This window comes from Puma concolor, chromosome B1 (genome assembly GCF_028749965.1).
Source record: "Puma concolor isolate L17-30 chromosome B1, mPumCon1.1.hap2, whole genome shotgun sequence".
NCBI classification, from domain to species: domain Eukaryota; kingdom Metazoa; phylum Chordata; class Mammalia; order Carnivora; family Felidae; genus Puma; species Puma concolor.
The window spans coordinates 148,329,710-148,349,155 of NC_141670.1; the positions used below are offsets into that span (position 1 = coordinate 148,329,710).

The 19,446-nt window shown below is 35.9% G+C and overlaps 1 long non-coding RNA gene across 2 annotated transcripts in view; it reads left to right on the plus strand.

Annotated features, from left to right (window-relative positions):
• LOC147581937 (uncharacterized) overlaps positions 1-19,446 on the plus strand; it is a 104,428-nt gene that overhangs the window by 71,543 nt on the left and 13,439 nt on the right. The window contains exons 4-5 of one of the 2 annotated variants that reach the window (XR_015249793.1): positions 655-730; positions 2,334-2,406. This is a non-coding gene — a long non-coding RNA (uncharacterized LOC147581937). The remainder of the gene's footprint in view (positions 1-654; positions 731-2,333; positions 2,407-19,446) is intronic. The other variant, XR_015249794.1, reaches the window with a different exon arrangement.

A 19,446-nucleotide genomic window follows, 5' to 3' on the forward strand; every position in this document is an offset into this window, starting at 1 on the left:
TCTCCCTTTCTCTCTCTCTCTACCCCTTTCCTACTCACGCATATGCTCTCTTTCTTTCAAATAAAAATAAACTTAAAAAACACAAAGGCAATAAATACTCAAAACTTATCACTGCTTAATTGTTTCTACACATTTTATTATTATGTGTGCTCTTGAGGTTATTTATATATATATATATATATATATATATATATATATATATATATATACCAAATGGCAAGATTTCATTCTTTTTGATTGCTGACTAATACTCCATTGTATATATATACCACATCTTCTTTATCCATTCATAAAGTAATGTATTCTAATATTATTTGTAAATTGTTTGTTAAACAACCTTTATATCAATACATTTATAATGAATGCATATAAGTATTTTTATATATGCACACTTTTCCCGATTTTCCCATGTATACAATATTTAATTTCTTATATTTTCTTCCTTTTATTACCTAGTCCTGTTTTCTTATTGTTTCTGTAAGAAGGAATTTCTTTTTCCTTATAATATTAACTATTAATATATGGCCATCCAAAGAATCAGTCAGTTGTAAGGGGAGGTAGTAAGAGTGGCAATATATTTTTATGGCACTTGTATTTACTTTAGAGAACAATTAATGTACCAAATTCTGGTATTCATGATGATTTCTTTTTCAGGTAGATTGTAGCCACTTGTTACTCAAAATCTAAGATGTTTGTGCATCTGGAATAACTGCCTACCTCACCCGCAATGGTACCTGTTCAGGATATTATTTTTTGTGTGTAAAGAAAGAGACTATAGGAAGTAGATAAAGATATGTAGCTTTAGAAATAGCAATAGGCAACCAGGCAAACCTCCATTAGATATTAAATTTTAAAACTTGGGGCACCTGGGTGGCTCAGTCAATTAAGTGTCCAACTCTTGATTTCGGCTCCGGTCATGATCTCATGGTTTGTGGGACTGAGCCCATATCGGGCTCTGCACTGACAGCATGGAGCCTGATTGGGTTTCTCTCTCTCTCCCTCTCTCTCTCCATGCCCCTCCCCTTCTTGCACCCTCAAAAAAATTAAAATTTAAAATTTATCAAGTAATGAAATTTTGGGTTTGTGAAGTGAATGGACAGACTCATTTAACTTGATACTACATATTTTATTAACTAATACTTTACTGTCATTCAGGGGTAATTCTAAGTTTCGTGAGGCTGATGATTACAAAATTTAGGGGGCCCCCTTTTAAAAAAGGAATACATAATTATATGTAAAATATCAAGTTATAAAAGTGAATATTTGCTTAAAAATTACAAATTTCACAAAGCTGACACATAACATGAACGTTATAGCATCTAGAAAAATAACATGCTAACAATTCATACTGCCTTTTCATATGAAGGCAATTATGCAAAAACATCTTTTATACATAGGATAGAAAGATAATTTAATTTTTCTTCTAGAGTAATCAATAAAAATTTGTTTTTTTATGACTCATAGTTAGAAAAATTTCCCTCAACTTCATAACTTATTAGAAATGTCATGTAAATGTTTAGGATTGTTGTCAAATCTGGGACAACCTCTTTCATATATCTTTCATATATGAGCTATAAGATTTCAAGAGTTTTTGGTGTGTGTGTAATGATTATTTGTAAATACTCTTTGAATTGGCACTCATTAACTATGTGTTATTGATGTCCTCATTGTAGTGATGTGTTTTATATTTTCTTTGTCAATGTCAGTGTTTTTTTTTTTTTTTTTTTTTTTATCGAATCAACAAGAGATCAACAAGAACCAGTAAAATATAATAATTAGCCAAAGAAAGGGAATGGGCAAAATTATATTCTAGCAAAGGTGAGCAGTCCTGTTGGATAGAGTGTAGTGTGCAGGTTAAGACAGGAGGGGCCAAGAGGCAAAAAAGAAGAAAAAAAAAAGTCTCAGAGCCAGAGAGGAGTAGGGAAATAATATCACTTCCTGGCAGCAGCTTAAAGATAAACGATCATAAAAAGGTCTGCTGGTGGATCATTAACCATATGAAGGGTGGTCTAATGGAAATGATAAGACCATTATAGCGTCAGAGAAAGCCAAGTGTGAATCCTAGCTCTGCCACTTAGTAACATAGGAGACCTTGCTACCAATGACTTACATGGAAATGCCTGCAAACAACATACATATATCCCACTAAGCCAAATGAGCTGTCCTCAAATCTCAGCCAGATCCCCAAAATGCTTGTGGCTCTTCCAACACCACCCAATATAAGGGGAAGTGTGATAGATGAGAAATTTGAGTGGAAAAAGTCAGTAGTATTAATCAACTGCAGTGAAAATATCTAACATTTTGCAATTTTTGTTTGTTTTACATATTTCTAGGGGCTTCTCATGTGGCCTTAGGATGGACTGTGCTAGTGAGAGACCCTGAAGTTTATGTTTTATCAGCTTCACAGTAAGTGAGCCTCTGTTGGCAATGTCATGATGGGAACAGTATTTGGGGTGTTTCCTACACAACCATGATAACCACATCACCAAGGTGGAAATTGAGGCTAATTCTGAAGTGACTGCACTCTTGCCATTTTCATCTCATGCACTTCTAATAATATCACCTTTCTCTGTGTGGCAAAGGTCTGTCTTTTCACTGCTGCAGAAAGTAAAAAGTGCATGTTATGGGACTACTGAAAAGGGGTTCTAGAAATGACTGTATTCATTTGCTGCTCTGGCAAACTTCAATTGATTGGAAAAGGCAAGAGGTGGTGGAAGGTCCACAGTAACATATTACCTGTCACACAAAGTTGCTCTTGAAAACTCAACACATTTCGGGCCTGAGGAAGATATTTTTAAAATATAAAACCCAAATTTCTTACTTTCTGAATATTAGGCAAAAAAGAACCATGTTTTTATAAGTGAAAAACATTGTTTGCAGTTCATTAAGCTTTGTACTATTGGATTACATGCTGAAACTCACAAATGCTTGTTATAAAAGGCTTTAATTTATGATATTACTGCTCCTCTACGTCCTTCTGAATGTGTTTTCTTTCCTCTACCAGGCCAGGGCTTGTTAATCTTGGCTATAAAATAGAGTCATGGGAGTACTTTAAAAAAAAACAAAACAAAAACAAAAAAAACAAAAAAAAAAAAACCCAAAAAACCATTACCTAAGGTATCCTGAACTATTCCACAACTTAAAACAAACAAACAAACAAAAAAAAAAACAAGCCCTAAATGATTTTGACTCACACGGAGGGCTGAGAACCAATGTACCAAACAAATATTGGGGCAAGACATCTCTAGGTTAAACTTGAGTAAGCCCATTACTGTATTCAGATTTAGAAAGGAAATGGAGTCAGGCTGGCTTGTCCTAGTCAGCTAGCATTGCAGCTCCCCCTACTGGGAAGACAAGCTTTAAAAAATTAGTATTTACTCTATTTTCCATAAATACAGTTGGTTCTATTTCAGCTATTGGCAAAATAAATTCAATCTTGATTAACAGCAACAAAATACCAAATACTGTATTTTATAAATTAAATAGAATTCCTAGTTTTGCAGCCTTGGTAGAAGGTAAGGCAGATGTGGATAAACATATCAATGTGCTTCTTCAAACATTGAAGATTATTTGAAGGAGGCATTGCATTCTATCTTTACTTCATATCTCAACTTGATATTTATTCCGAAGAATTCCAACCCATACTTACTGGCGAATGAAACAACTTTATCACAGAAAATAGCAAATAAGATAGAAATGTGCACTTTGGCTCCTGACCTATCTGACATAAGTTCTTCCTTTAACAACCCATTTAGGAAAAAGTACTCTGACTTTGACCTTTACTATTTTGCTAAAAATTAGTTTTGAAAGTCCTCTGATTTCCAGCTCCACTGTTGGGGGAGAGAAGAAAGAATGGTCTCTTGCTTCACTTTTCCCTTGGCCCAGAGCACAAGGGACTGATGATCAGAGCTGAATCTAATTCATTTACATCCAACAAGTACCATAATATAGAAAATATAAGATAAAAATTTGATCTCGTCCCTTCCCTGAGAAAATGCATGCTAACAATCATTATAAGAAATAGTATCATGCAGTGGTGAAGAGTAAAGGTTCTGATACCAGGTTTCTTGACCTCCAATCTGGCTTCACCATTAACTAGCCCATCCCAAACAAGCTACTTAATGCAGGTGTGCTCTGGTTTTCTCATGTGTAAAATAAAACTGATATTAGTACCTATTTATAGAGTTACTTGAGGATTAGATGTCATAATATTTTTATAAACTACAGATCGATCACCGTCTGGTATACAGTAAGGACTATATTTGTTAGCTGTTTTCATTATATTAACTAATACTTAGTTATTTACCTGTATGCCAGGTACTCTTCTTAGCATATATTACTATACGTTATTTTAAAATTTTAACTTTTTTTTTTTTCCTTGTATTTTCTTGGTTTGCTACCCCCAATTTAGTCAAAGTTGCCTGCATTGTGCTTATTACCTCGGTGGAGACATGTGAGACTATAAATATATAGTTTTGAATTGAATTTAAATGATATTCACACATCGTGATTCTCTGGTATGTCTCTTTTATTTATAGAAGTTCCCCTTCCCTTGTCTTTTTATTGAAGGTAACAGATTTTATGTTCTGTAGTTTCCCATAGTCTGGATTTTGCTAGTTGTATCTCTGCAGTGTCATTTGACATGTTCCTCTGTCCCCTGTTTCCCCTGAAATTTGTTGATTCTATCTAGAAAATTGATAAAATCCAGGTTTAATCCTTTTTTTTTTTTTTTTTTTTTTTTTTTGCAAAACTACTAGGTGGTGTGTTTTGGTTTTTTGTTTTTTTTTTTTAATTGGGGGTACATGATATTTGATTGTCTCTGTTTTTGTGTTGTTACCAACCACTGATGATCATTACCTGGATTTTTTAGTATTAATGAGAGTGAAATTTCTATTTTTTCTTCTTCATTTATTATCTGGAATATTATTTAAAGAGAACATTTTCCTCATTAAATATTTGCTTGATGTTTATGTAGGAAGATATGATAAATGCTTTGTTCTTTTTCTTTATTTCACTGTTTTCAAAATAATGAAATGCTCCTAACATCCTTCGGGACCTATGAGGGTTCTTCAAGAGATAAAAATGAATATATGAATTTAAACATAAACAAAATGAATGTATGTATGTTTTCTAGTTATTATTTTTACTACTGTTCAAATTATTTCCACTGTCACCAGTGAGAGCCTCTTGAAGTTGTTTATTGAATTCTTTAGACTTAATCTTAGGAGCCTCTGATGGCCTCCTTGCTTTCTGTCATGGCCAGATCTTCTAACTCACATTGCATTTTTTCTTTCTTATATATGCAATTAGCTCTTTCTTTAAGGGACTCTGGTTCCTTCAGTGGAAAACAATACAGAGAACAATGAGGATAACAGGTATTTCGTTGTTACTGGGTTGTCATTGTTTCTATGCAGATTCAATGTGCAGAACTTATGTTACATATACATATATTTTAAAGATAAAATGTATTATAAGTTCATTAGAATATTATCCAGATCATATTTTGGAGTTGTCTTAGCCTGGGCTACCATAACAAAATACCACAGACTGTGTGGCTTAAATAACAGAAATGTGTTTTCTCACAGTTCTGGAGACTGGAAGTGCCATCATAGTTGAGCTCTAGTGACAACCCTTCCTGGCTTGCATACGGCTACCTTTTTGCCACGTTCCCATGTGGTCTCTCCTTGGTGCATAAGTGGGGGCTAGGGGATGGAAATCTCTTTCCCTCCGTATAAGGCCATGAATCTCATTGTGAGGACCCCACCCCCTAATCTAATCTAACCCTAATTACCTCCCGAAGGCTCCATCTCAAAATACCATAATATCGAGTCTTCAATATTACATTTCCAAACTCTGTGCATTGAATCAACCTATGAATTTTGGGGGATATAAACATTCAGTCCATAACAAAGCTGTAGAGTTTTTGCTAACCTTGTTAATCTTAAATAAATGCCTCATTTCTTTCATATCAAAAGTCCTGGCTCTCAATGACATCAACATAATTATCCAATTACTAGAAGAAATTGTTCTGCTTGTTCTGCTTTTCATATACTTTTCTCTCACATTTTGATAGTTGTAGTGAATCTACATCATTACAGCATGTAGGCACTTCATACCATATATTACTTCCTTATACCATGCATTAATCTGAAGTTTATTCTCTAGCACATTCCTCAGGAAGTGTTCATGGGAACAGTATTCTCTGAGTCCTTGCTTATCCTAAAAGCTTTTAGGCCTTTATAAAGTTTCAATTGGTATAAAGTTCTTTACTCATACTTTCCTTGAAAGTCATAAATTTATTACTCCATTGTCTTCTGGAATAGAGAATTTCTGTTGGAAAATATGATGATGATATCATTTTCTTACCTTTATGGGTGTCTTGTCTCCTTGGCTGTATGCCCAGCAAATTTTTCTTTTCCTTGAAAGTCCAGTAATTTTAGTAAAATACATCGTGGTATTAACTGTTTTGGGTTGTTTTTCCCAGATATGAAGCATGCCATTTCAAAATGCAGTTTTAAATATTTTTTATTATTTCAGAGAAATAATAAAACAAGTTTTTCTTGTTTTAGTGGTTTTAGTATTTGTTGTATTCAGCTGTTTTTTTTTTCTTCAACTCCTATTATATACACTTAAACATACACATTTACATGTGTGTTAGATTTTCTATCTTCTAAACCTGTCCATTTTGTTTGAATAGTTTTCCATCTGATAGGTCTCTTAAAATATTTATCATTGCGTATATTCACTCTTGTATACCACATAATCTAGTCTGCGTTTCTGAAATAATTATTTCTATTATTCTAATTCTTTCCTGAATTTTGTCAACTCTCTTCAAATCTTCCTTCTCTTCAGTCACCTCTTCAATCACCAATTTTGGTGTTCTCCTGATTCAGATTTATGTTGTTTATCATACTGTCCATCATTTTATTGGTTTCTGTAAGAAATTAAGAAATTGTTTCAAAATACGATATTACAGTATACCCAGGTCTGATTGATGTATCTTCCTGCTCTGCTATTTGTCTGTAGGGACAATGTTTCTCCACCCCACTTTGTTTTTCCTATGATACCTTTGTTTTGAATTCCACTGTGATCTTTTTCACTTCAAGTAAAATGGATTTTCTGAACTTCTGGAAGGAGAAGTGGGCCAGGTTAGCTTCCCTAGCTCATAGACCTAAGTTCCCTCTTCTGTTGTTTGTTTTACTACAGAACCACAGCCTTCTCTTCTGTACAAACTTCTGTTGTAGTGCAGTCTCCTTGTACAAATGCATAATGTGGAACCTGCCAAACTGCTCTCTGTTTTAGCTACTTTTCTCAGAATGGCCCACTGTTGTTTTGCTGATTAGGGGCTCCCCTATCTTATGAACATCATGTGCCTTATTCCCTTCCCCCTAATTCTTCTTACATACATGCCGATAAAGCAGTTCAGGTGGTTTGACTCTACCAGCTTATGTGAAAATAGCTTGTCCCTAGTTTTGTGGTAGGTGCTGTCTATGGATTTTTGGTTTTGCCATTGTTGTCGTTCCATATATTTTTATGGGGGAGATTTTCAGGAATTCAAAATCACCTTGGCTAGTATCTTCTGAAAATCTGCTCTGTCAGTCGATTCTTCTGCTATTATATGGTACAGGGTCCTACTTCTTTTAATTTGTAGTTCCTGTAGTTCCTGATCTTTTCTGGACCAAAAAATAAGCTTGTATGTAAATCAACAGTAAAGAAAATCCTCAAGATCTCACGGAGAGTGCTATAAGCAAACTATTTGCATAGTGGTTAAGACTATGGATTCTGGAATTGATGAGACTATCATTCAAATCCCATCTCTATCACTTAGTGGTAGTGATCCTAAGCAAATCCTTTAACCTCTCTAATGCTCAATTTTCTTATATTTAATGTACTTGTACTTATTTCATAAGAATGTCATGAGGATTCATAAACAAGACATGTAAAGTATTTGGCATAGGAAGTACATAGACATTATAAATGTTAGGGTTTAAAATTGTTATTTGAATATCATTAGGGTCTTTTTTGGTTTCTAAGTTTTGCTGGGTATACATCATTCAAATTGGGAAGAGGCCTACAAACAAGTGAAGCATTATTTTATATTTATTTAATTATTCTATGAGTTTCTGCAAACATCTAGTATTTGATTGGTTAAGTTGTATAACTCAGTAACTGAAGTTAGCTTAAAACAAAGATGTAGTCTCTTTGTGAAATCATGTGAAGGTCATGTTGTTTAGTGGAAAGGATCTACTTTTTAGGTATGATCTGAACGAGCTACTTGATTCTTCGAACCTCATGACCACAGTATAATTGAGATAGCGGACTAAATATTTTTTTTTAAATATTTCCAGTCTTCAAATCCTTTGATATTGTATTTTTTAGGAGTTAGTTTACTGTTATTTTTAACCACTGTCATCTGGGAGTAAGAGATAGAAAAGAGTGGTATCTGGGACTGGGAAGAGCCCCACCTCATTATTGTAGGAAGTGACATAAAGATAGATGAGCCTGGAAATGATGGAGAAATCCTAAAATGTGTGAAATATAGACCATTAAAAGAATGAATGTGTGGTTTGGGTATAAGATTTGGACAAGGAATGTAGGAGAAGATAGTGTACCCAATAGAAAGCAAAAATATTCCTAGGCTTGGCAAAGCAAGCTCTTGGAGTCTTCTAGAACTAGCATCTAATCCCTTTAGAATCGAATTTATGAAGTTGTTTGCTTAAGGTCAGGTTCTTTGATCCACCAATGTCTGTAAGTTATAAAAGGAAATTTAAATTGCTCAAGTGTCTCACAAGGAATGACATAGCTTTGTAATGCAAAAAATGAAAATGAGGGTTTCTCCGTATCCAGCCTACAAACGTAAAACTTTATTGTTTCAAAATAGGTATAGGGAGACAAGCTAGGACCTTCAACTGAAGACATTTGGAATATGCTTTATTGGGTGAGGGGCAGGGTGGGGGGATGGAATATGCTTTCTAATATGTTATAAAAATAACCAAAATGGTTTGAGTTTCAAGAGCACTTGACTAGAAGTCACAAATAAATCACCTGTGTTTTCTTTTGTAAATTTGACCTTGGCCGATTTGGGCTATCCCAGAGGAAGCAGGAATATGTCCTCTGGGTTGGCTGTCTGAACAGCTTTATTGTCATCTCCAAGACCCAATTAGTTTCTATTTTCTTCCCTTTTGTAAGACTTCAGCTAATATTAAAAAAAAAAAAAAAAAGTTGTTAAGCATATATATTGTATAAAGATATAAGAGGTCATTTTACTCTGTAGTACATCATTTTGAGCTCTAGAAAAGGAGATGTTTCCTCATTTTCTCTGTCAAGACAATCTTGCCATTGCTTATTAAAGGGAATATGTTCATGAATACTGTGGTGAAATAGATTATGTTGAGAATAAACACTAGGCAAAGTAGAGTAGGATAAATAAGAATTTAGAGAAATTAGAACAAAGGCAAAGCTGGCTGTAGTTATAATTACTTGTTTTTTGTTGTTTGTTTTTTTTTTTTAATTTTTTTTAACGTTTATTTATTTTTGAGACAGAGAGAGACAGAGCATGAACAGGGGAGGAGCAGAGAGAGAGGGAGACACAGAATCTGAAACAGGTTCCAGGCTCTGAGCGGTCAGCACAGAGCCTGACGTGGGGCTCGAACTCACGGACTGTGAGATCATGACCTGAGCCGAAGTTGGACGCTTAACTGACCAAGCCACCCAGGCACCCCTATAATTATTTGTTAAAAATCCTCTCCCAAACCAGTTACTGGTTGCACAAAGGGGGATACAGAGCTTGAGGTGGGGAAGAAAAGAGAACAATGGCATTCTGCTTCTACTTCGGCAACTATCAGACCCTCTCCTGCATTTAAGTGTTTGAGGATTTCTGGGCACTGTGAACTAGTCATTTTTGCTAGTTTAAATTTGTTTCCTTCCCTTTTTCCCACTTCTGCTGCTTTCATGTTCCTTGAATCTTAAGTTGTAGATGGGCAGGGAGGGTTTGCACATCTTTTCATTCATCAGATAGGGATTAAGTGCTTTAATCTATGCCAGACACTATGCAGGTGTGGTAGATTTGCTGGGAAGTGGAGATGTGGGGGGTTATTTGAGTTTCTTTCTCTCTTCACATTTTTAAGCCCAGAGGGATGATGACTAAAAAGTTTAAGGAGATATTGGAAATTATTCAGATCTATTTGTTTCTCTGATGATCTTTTTATTTGGTGAGAGCATGAAGATGAAGGAATAGTATTAATGTAATGTCTATAGTACTGCATATTAAAGCTCTCGTAAGCAATATTAAGGAGGGGTCCCACCCTACCTTGAGCCCAAGTTGCTTCCTCCACTGAGATTCTTGCAAACACAGAAAAATGTAATGAGTTGACACGGTGGGTGGTCTGAAGGTATCTAGTTGCATGAATTGATTAACAAGGGGAAGGTTGACTGTCAAGAAAGAGGAGAATGGAATGGGATACAGAAGAAGGCAGTAAGCTGTCTGTTTTAAGCATCTGTCTCCTAGCACAATGTCATGGAATTGTTTCTGAGACTTAAGGAAAGAGAGACTTCTAGCAAATCCTGACACTGGGACAACAAGGAGGGCTTCTTGGGCAGCACACAGGAATCCAGATATGAGATAGTAGTAGAAAGAAGACTATTCCCCTGACCTCTGCTTGAGTATAGCACCCTGAGGTTAATAATATCAGGAGAATCAGAAGATAATAGTCCTGGCACAATCAATAGAAATTTTTCCATTTCCCGCCATAGTTTCAAAGTTAAGGCAGCCTCAAATAATTTCATAGGCAGTGGGCCTGGATGAGTGAGTGGAAGCAGGAAGACCGGATCAGATTCCAAGCAGTCAATGTGACTGACAGAATGAATAGTTGTGATATATGCGACATATTCTCTAAGCATTAGTAAACATAAATAGGTGAATCTCATAGGAGAATAAAGTCTTTTAAAAATCATTGTTATTAACATGAAATTTAGATTATATATACCTTCAAAGAGGACTTGTATAGAAGGATAAAAAATATTCAACTTGTTCGAATTTGGTTATTTATCTTTTTGTTTTTCTTACTCTTTTTTGTTAGAGGCATATGAGCATTCAAAGAGACTCAATATTTCCCCCAAACTCTTAACTCCCATCTAAATATCAAAGCTCTGTCTTCACTTCTGGGAGCATTTGAAAACTAAGCAAACCTCTCTCTTTGCCTTCAAAGAAAAACCAGCTTTTTGATAGTTAATCATTTGGGTTTGGTTGTAATGTGCCATCAAGATCTATTAGGAAGGCAGCATTCTTTAAAATAGTCGAAACACAGAAATAAAAACTTACATCTACAACTAACAATATGGAGTCATGTTCATATAATATATGATATAATATTTAGTGTAAAAAAGTTCCAGAACATCATATACAATATGATATACTTAAAAAATTAAAAACAACAAAAATAGACCATTTTTAAGGAAACTTATAAAATAAAACTTTATTTTTAAAAGAACAAGGGAATGAAATGCAAGGGATCCAGGATAATAGTTACTTTGAATGGAAGTTGAAGGGGAACAGGTGGGGGAGAATCATAGGGATATGTAAGTTACTGTTAAAATTCTAGTTCTCAGGCACTTGGGTGATGCAGTCAGTTAAGTCTCCAACTCTTGACTTTGGCTCAGGTCATGATCTCATGGTTTGTGAGTTCAAGCCCCCCATCAGGCTCTGTGCTGACACCACAGAACCTACTTAGGAGTTTCTCTCTCTCTCTCTCTCTCTCTCTCTCTCTCTCTCTGCCCCTCCCCCACTTGCTCCCTATCTCTCTCTCAAAATAAATAAAAATACACTTTAAAAATTTTTTAAAAATAAAATTCTAATTCTCATGATGGGTATAGGGATTTATTAAATTTGTTAAATTAATTAACTTCTTAATTTATTACTTATTAAAAATATGTGCATACATATGTATGAAGAGGAGACCATACATAGATCAATGGTGAGAGTGTGTCAGGAACCAAAGATTCAATTAATTAAAATCTGTATGTCTGAGTTTATACATACATAAAGAGCAGCATTACTTAAAAAAAAGGTTTAAATGGTCGAGAAAATGATTTCATTTTGAAGACATATCTCCACTTTATATATATCTTCCTACCTCTTTTTAAAATACTTTCTCTTATTTTTGCTTAATATCTTTGAAGAAATGGCTTTTGTATATGTAAAATAGTTTATATGAAATAGCTTTAAAACTCATTGGTCTTTGATTTCCAACAATAAGTACCCAAACTATTAATACCGAATATTACAAACCTTTCTCTTTTTAATTTGGTTCAGTAAACTATCAGCAAAATGTGAATTTCATAACCATGGTTTGTTTATTTCCACATTAACCATTCTATGACAATATTACACACAGAGTAAGTTTTTAACATCTTATCATTTGGCAGCCACAGCTAATGAGGTTACATAGATGTAGCAAGTTTATTTTTCTTAGATTTTAAAATAATCAGGGGAAAGACTTGGTTCCTCTCCACTTAAAATTTCTATTTAAAACAAGAAAGAAAAGAGAATGTAAGCAAAATGCTCATAAATGGTTACAATGTCAGCAGGACAAATAGAAATCTAAGAAGTGAATCAACACTGACTGTCCATCGATTAAAGTGTGTGAGTTTTGTTCCCAGCAGGGGAAAAGGTATCACAATATACCTCACCTACACAATCCCAAATAAAGGAGAGGGAGGTGAGTGCTTTGAGAGACCAGAAAAAGAAAACAAAACCAAGCACTCACCCTGAAGCCAATGGCAGATGTCTCCCTTCAAAGATGATTACAAGTGGGAAGCAATTAAAGACAGTGAGGTCCTACAGAGAATTTCCTCATTCAGAGGATGATTTAAAATAAGTTGGTTAGAGAGGAACAACTGTCCCTGTGTGGTACTGAAATGAAGCTGGATTAATTCCTCAAGGAATTGGCCATAAGGAAGACTCTAGTCAAAAGGCACCCTGAGAACTTGAACACTATGAATTAGACAACAGAGGAAGCCTTCTCAGAGGATGGGTACTCAGTGGTTCATAAAGTTCACAAGAGATAGGGCAATTGTGAGAGCAGTGGAATGAGACATCTAAGAGTTCTGCTTATGAAGACTGATTTCATTTTTGAGACATTCCCTTTTTGTTAGGAAACAATGTGAATGTGTCATATTCTAGTTGGCTCCAAAGTGTCTCTCTTCTGGAATTCCATGCCACCCTTTTTCATTGCTCTTAAATATGTTCACATACATGACCATATATACATATATATTATATATACATGGATACATAACAAATAAATTACATATTTATATTTATGTATTCACATGGGGAGTAAGTCTACTCTCAAAAAGACTATGATGGCTTAGAGTTTAATGCCCCTTAGGTTTTCTTTTTTCAAAACTATCATTTCCCTTCCTAAGCCTTGCAAGTTTTCTAAGGAAGGTGAGATTAAATAAGAGATTATTTGGACTCATCTCACTGACTTCAAATAAGATAAAAATGATGGCACTTGACAGTAGATGCACAAAATGTTTTGATTCTTTTTCTTGTATCAAGGAATTGGTGACCCTGGAGAGCAGAACACTAAACATGGTGATGAGACACTAGAATATGGTCTTTTTTACTTTTTTTTTTTAATTTTTGAGAGAGAGCGAAAGACAAAGCACAAGTGGGCAAGGGGCAGAGAGAGAGAGGGAGACACAGAATCTGAAGCAGGCTCCAGGCTCCAAGCTGTCAACACAGAGCCCAACGCAGGGCTCGAACCAATGAGCCATGAGATCATGACCTGAGCCAAAGTCAGATGCTTAACCGACTGAGCCACCCAGGCGCCCCTAGAGTATGGTCTTTTAAAAACAATGACAAACAGGCCCAGCGCTGGATGGCAGTGACTCTGAAGTTACTGATGCCCACAGGGATCCTTTCAGAGTCAGTGTGGAACACTGCATGTTGACAAGGTACTTATGTGCCCTGGAACTGATTACTCTCACAAACACTAAATCAGGGTAAGTAGGATTGAGAATTTCTGAGGGAATCAGGCTTTATTAAGAATATGGAATACACCTGAACATGGAGCATTGTTGGATCCAATGAAGGGCCCCAAATAAACAACTCATTAATCATGAAAATGTGCAGGTCACAAGTCTCTTAGGTAACAAACCTAGGCAGTGAGACTTGATTTACAAAAAATTCTGAATGTGAACTTCTAGAAGATTAGCTTTGACAGGACCCAGGTCTGGGGGAGGGGGGGAATGGGATTGGCCATGGTAGTACCATCTTTCCTCAGTGGTCATAGAAATAGAAAAGACTGCTAACCTATGGGGTCAAGAGAAGGCCTAGTGATTTCTGTGTTGATACTAAGAAGATTAACACCAAGGATGAGAAACATCTCCACTTAATGATCTCTCTACTCAAAATATTCTTCCGTAGGCTCACCTCTACTATTTGATGGTCCTAGCAAAACTATAGATGGAGGCCTGGCCTATGGCCTGACTTTTCTCTACCTACCTTGGTCTGCCTCACACTGTGAAGGACCTTGTATATATACATTAGAACATGTAGCTGCAAGTTCATGTTCTATCCCAACTCCTCCCCACTAGGCAACAAGTAGCTTCTTGGTTATCCATCTGTTCCAGGGGTGCAGAAGTGGTTCACCTCAGAGGCAAGAATTTGGGGATAAGGCCTTCACAGGCCCTGAAACAGCTCAGGGCTGTTTGAATATAAAATGTGGTTAATAAGAAGGATACATGGATTCTGGTGGCCACCCCCCTTGGTCCTGTAGACTCTTTGCTCAGTGAGAGGAGTATGACTGCATGCCTGAGTGGGGCCCTCTCAAGTGCAGACCCAGAGCAGGGACCTTCATTACCTGTTGCCTACCATATCCTTATGATCCTTTCCCTTACTTCTCTTACTTTTTTCCAGAGTGCAGGAAATTGGAATAATTTGCAATTGCTTTGGAGTTTTTCCATTTCGGTTCTGGAGGTATTTACTCAACAGATTTGTCATCTGCAATGTTTGACAGTGTAAACACAGAGTATGTTCATATTTCAATAGTAAATGCATTTTTCAGAAATTAAAAAAAATTTTTTTTCAAAACTTATTGTGAATGATAATGATCAAAGAAGTACATGTCAAGGGAAGTGGAGCACAAAAAAAATGGCTTGGTGAAGGTACACCATCAGGGTCTTTGTGGTATGGGCTAGCTCCAACAGGGTAAGCACCTTAGATAGACTATGAGAGCATTTTTAATTTCATGGAAATCTTTCATGCTTTCTACCCTGAGTGGTAAGTGTAGATATGGAAAGTGAAGAAGGATGGTAAAATATTCTCTCTCTGCCAATGATCCAAAGTCAAACTGAACCAACTCACAGAAGTTGATTGTTAAAAGTCTCAAGAATTTTGCAAGCCAAAGTTGTGTTAAATGCAGTCGTTGTTAAAAATCAACTTATGGAGTGCCTGGCTGGCTTAGTCGGCATGCAACTCTTGATCTCGGGATTGTAAGTTTGAGCCCCACGTTGGTTGTAGAGATTACTTAAAAAAATTTTTTTTTAACGTTTTTTATTATTGAGAGACAGAGAGACACAGAGCATGAGCAGGGGAGGGCTAAAGAGAAGGGGAGACACAGAATCCAAAGCAGGCTCCAGGCTCTGAGTTGTCAGCACAGAGCCCAACATGGGGCTCGAATTCACAAACTGTGAGATCATGACCTGAGCCGAAGTCAGTCGCTTAACCAACTGAGCCACCCAGGCACCCTAGGTGTAGAGATTACTTAGAACTAAAATCTTTTTAAAAAATTAACTTAAACAAACTTAACAATTAAGTAATTTGTATTCTGAACAAAGCGAGTAAGTACTAAGACCTCACTAACTACTAATTATTAAGCCACATTTTATTCTCCTCTGTGCTCTAAAAGTTATTTATATAAGTTATATGTACATGGTAGAAATACTATAAAATGATGTATTCTGTGTATCCTGTGCTTCTCATCCCCACGTCATGTTCAGTGATATGTCCTAACCAATGAACCCTAAAAGTTCATTGATATGGTGGGTTTATTTCCTATGCTCTGGTGTATATCTTGTAGATCTTGGTCTATTATTATCTACTAACATAATGTCACTGAGATAATGCATTAATGCAATGTTCTACAGAACATCCTGACAGTCGGATCCCTTTGGACTATATTAAGATAAAAGGTAAGAGAGCCCTAGCGTAAGACCATGGGTGTACACTCTTGTTCATCTCACATGAATACAAAGTACTTCTGATCCTCTTTTCTCGTAGGGATAGACAAGAAAATTTGCTGGATCAACGACTGCATGCCACATGCCAAAGCTGTGTTAATTTGTCAAAATATCACATTTAAACTGTCACTATTTGCAGATGACTTGATACTATTACATAGAGAACTCTAAAGACTCCACTAAAAAGACTCTTAGAAGTAATAAATGAATTCACTAAAGTGGCAGGAAACAATACCTAGAAATCAGTTGTTTCTATACACTAATAACAAAGTAGCAGAAAGATTAAGAAAATTCCATTTACAATTGTACCAAAAAGAATAAAATATCTAGGAATAAACTTAGCCAAGGAGGTGAAAGACCCATACTCCAAAAACTATAAAACACTGATGAAAGAATTTAAAGATAACACAAAGAAATGAAAAAATATACCATACTCATGGGTTGGAAGAACCAATATTGTTAAAATGGCTATATTACACAAAGCAATCTACAGATTCACTGCGATCCCTATCAAAATACCAATAGCATTTTTCACAGGACTAGAACAAATGAAATTTGTATGGAACTACAAAAGTCCCCAAATAACTAAAGAAATCTTGAGAAATAAGAAAAAGTTTGGAGGTATCACAATCCCAGACTTCAAGACATATTACAAGGCTATACTAATCACAACAGTATGGCACTGGTACAAAAATAGACATATAGATAAATGGCATAGAACAGAAAGCCTGTTATATGGTCAATTAATCTATGACAAAGGAGGCAAGAATATACAATGGATAAAAGATAGGCTCTTCAATAGATGGTATGGGAAAAACTGGACAGGTACATGCAAAAATAATGAAACTGGATCATTTTCTTGCACAATACACAAAAATAAACTCAAAATGGATTAAAGACTTAAATGAGAAACCTGAAACCATAAAATTCCTAGATGAGAACACAGGCAGTAATTTCTTTTGACATCAGCTGTAGCAACATTTTTCTAGATATGTCTCCGGTGAGAGAAACAAAAGCAAAAACAAACTACTGGGACTAAATCAAAATGCAAAGCTTTTGCACAGAGAAGGAAACCATCAACAAAATGAAAAGGCAACCTACTGAATGGGAGAAGATATTTATAAATGATATATTCAATAAAGGGTTAATATTCAAAATATATAAGGAACTCATGCAACTCAACACCAAAACAACTATAAATAATCCAATTAAAAATGTGCAGAATATTTGAATAGACATATTTCCATACAGATGGCCAATAGATACATGAAAAGATACTTAACATCACTAAGCATCAGGGAACTACAAATCAAAACCACAATGAGATATCATTTTATGCCTGTCAAAATGGCTAGACTCAAAAAGACAAGAAATAACAAGTATTGGCAACGATGTGGAGAAAAAGAAACCCTCGTGTACAGTTGGTGGGAATGTGTGTATTGGTGCACTGTGGAAAACAGTATGGAGGTTGCTCAAAAAAAAAAAATTAAAAATAGAAAACATTCAGCACAACAAAGTTGAGGTTTCTTTGCTCCATTTTCATCTGTCATGATCCATGTGGTTTTTGTGAGGATCAGACTTACGGTTTAAATGGATATGATGGGGACTATCACTTCTTTAGGTATTCAAGACTGGAACTGATATCTACTATTCCCCTCAGAATATGGTAATTTAAAAAATGTATTAGCTTTGTTGTAGTGAGCCAATTTCGGACATTTTCACTTATCCTTAACCACTAGGGTAATTCTTACTCCATAGGTCAAGGGATTAATGTGGGGGTTCTGTGAACTTGCAAATATGTCCATTTCTTTTTTTCTTCTTCTTTTTCCTTTTTTTTAAAATTTTTTTTGTCCATTTCAATATGCATACAGCTTTCTTTTTAAAAAAAAATTTAAATGCTTATTTATTTTTTAAATATGAAATTTATTGTCAAATTGGTGTCCATACAACACCCACTGCTCATCCCAACAGGTGCCCTTCTCAATGCCCATTACCCACTTTCCCCTCCCTCCCACCCCCCATCAACAGCTTTCAAGGAAATGTCCACCAGGTGGTTCTGTGGATCCAGTGGATGCACTGTGAACTTAAGCTACTCCATTAGGTAGTTTACAGGTAATGATGTTGGTATGGTATCACATTGGATATCTGGGTACCAGCATCAGTTGATACCCCATATTCAATAATTTTTTTCCATACTCAATAATTTTTGAAACTACCTACTGTTACTCCTTCCCCAATTCACGGTGACCCAAGTAAATGACATAGGCCCTGGTATTTCAGGGTCTTTCATCCTAGGGATCTGGCCTCTCCCTGAATTAATGGGTTCTACATCTGGAGACCTAGTCAGATCTGGAAACTGGGCCAGGGATTGTGACTTTTTCATCGGACAGCTTCCTTAAACCTCCTAAACATTCTTCAATTTTTTGCCGTTATATAAACTAAGCAATATCTGTGTTGGCTGCCTTTGCACCATGCCTCTAGGAAGATCATATATTTTTGACCCTCCCCATACTTCTCCATAGTTTGGGCCACTCCTGGCTACCAACCTTGCCTCTCATTGCAATAATTGCACCCACTTTGCTTCTGATGGTTAAATACCATCATTTGGCCTCTATTGCTTTGGGAGTTTAGTTCTGTAACAGCATCTCATTCCCCTGCCCTTGTTCTACAGAGGACACCACTACTGAGCTTCTCAATAATGCTGATGTCCCTCTTACCACTGATTTCCTTATGCCTTTGCTAAATGGGGTTTCCTCTGGTCCTCCACAGAACAAATTTGGCTAATGGGGTTTCTAGCCTTTTGTAGTTTATCTACTCTAACATATTTACTTTTCTGAGCATTTTTAAATGTTTATTCTTGAGAGAGAAAGAAAGAGAGACAGACAGACAGAACATGAGCAGGGGAGGGGCAGAGAGAGAAAGAGGGAGACACAGAATTCGAAGCAGGCTCCAGGCTTCAAGATGTCAGCACAGAGCCCAATGTGAAGTTTGAACCCACGAACCACAAGATCACGACCCGAGACAAAATCAGACACTTAACTGACTGAACCACCCAGGTGCCCCTATATTTGGAGTTTTAGTGTTTAAAGACATAGTACAGCCAAGCAAACTTTCTGTGTTGGTAATTTTTACAATGTACGCTCTCTTCGTATGATGATAACATAATATGTTAGTTATTTCGACAATTACTTGTGAATTCTA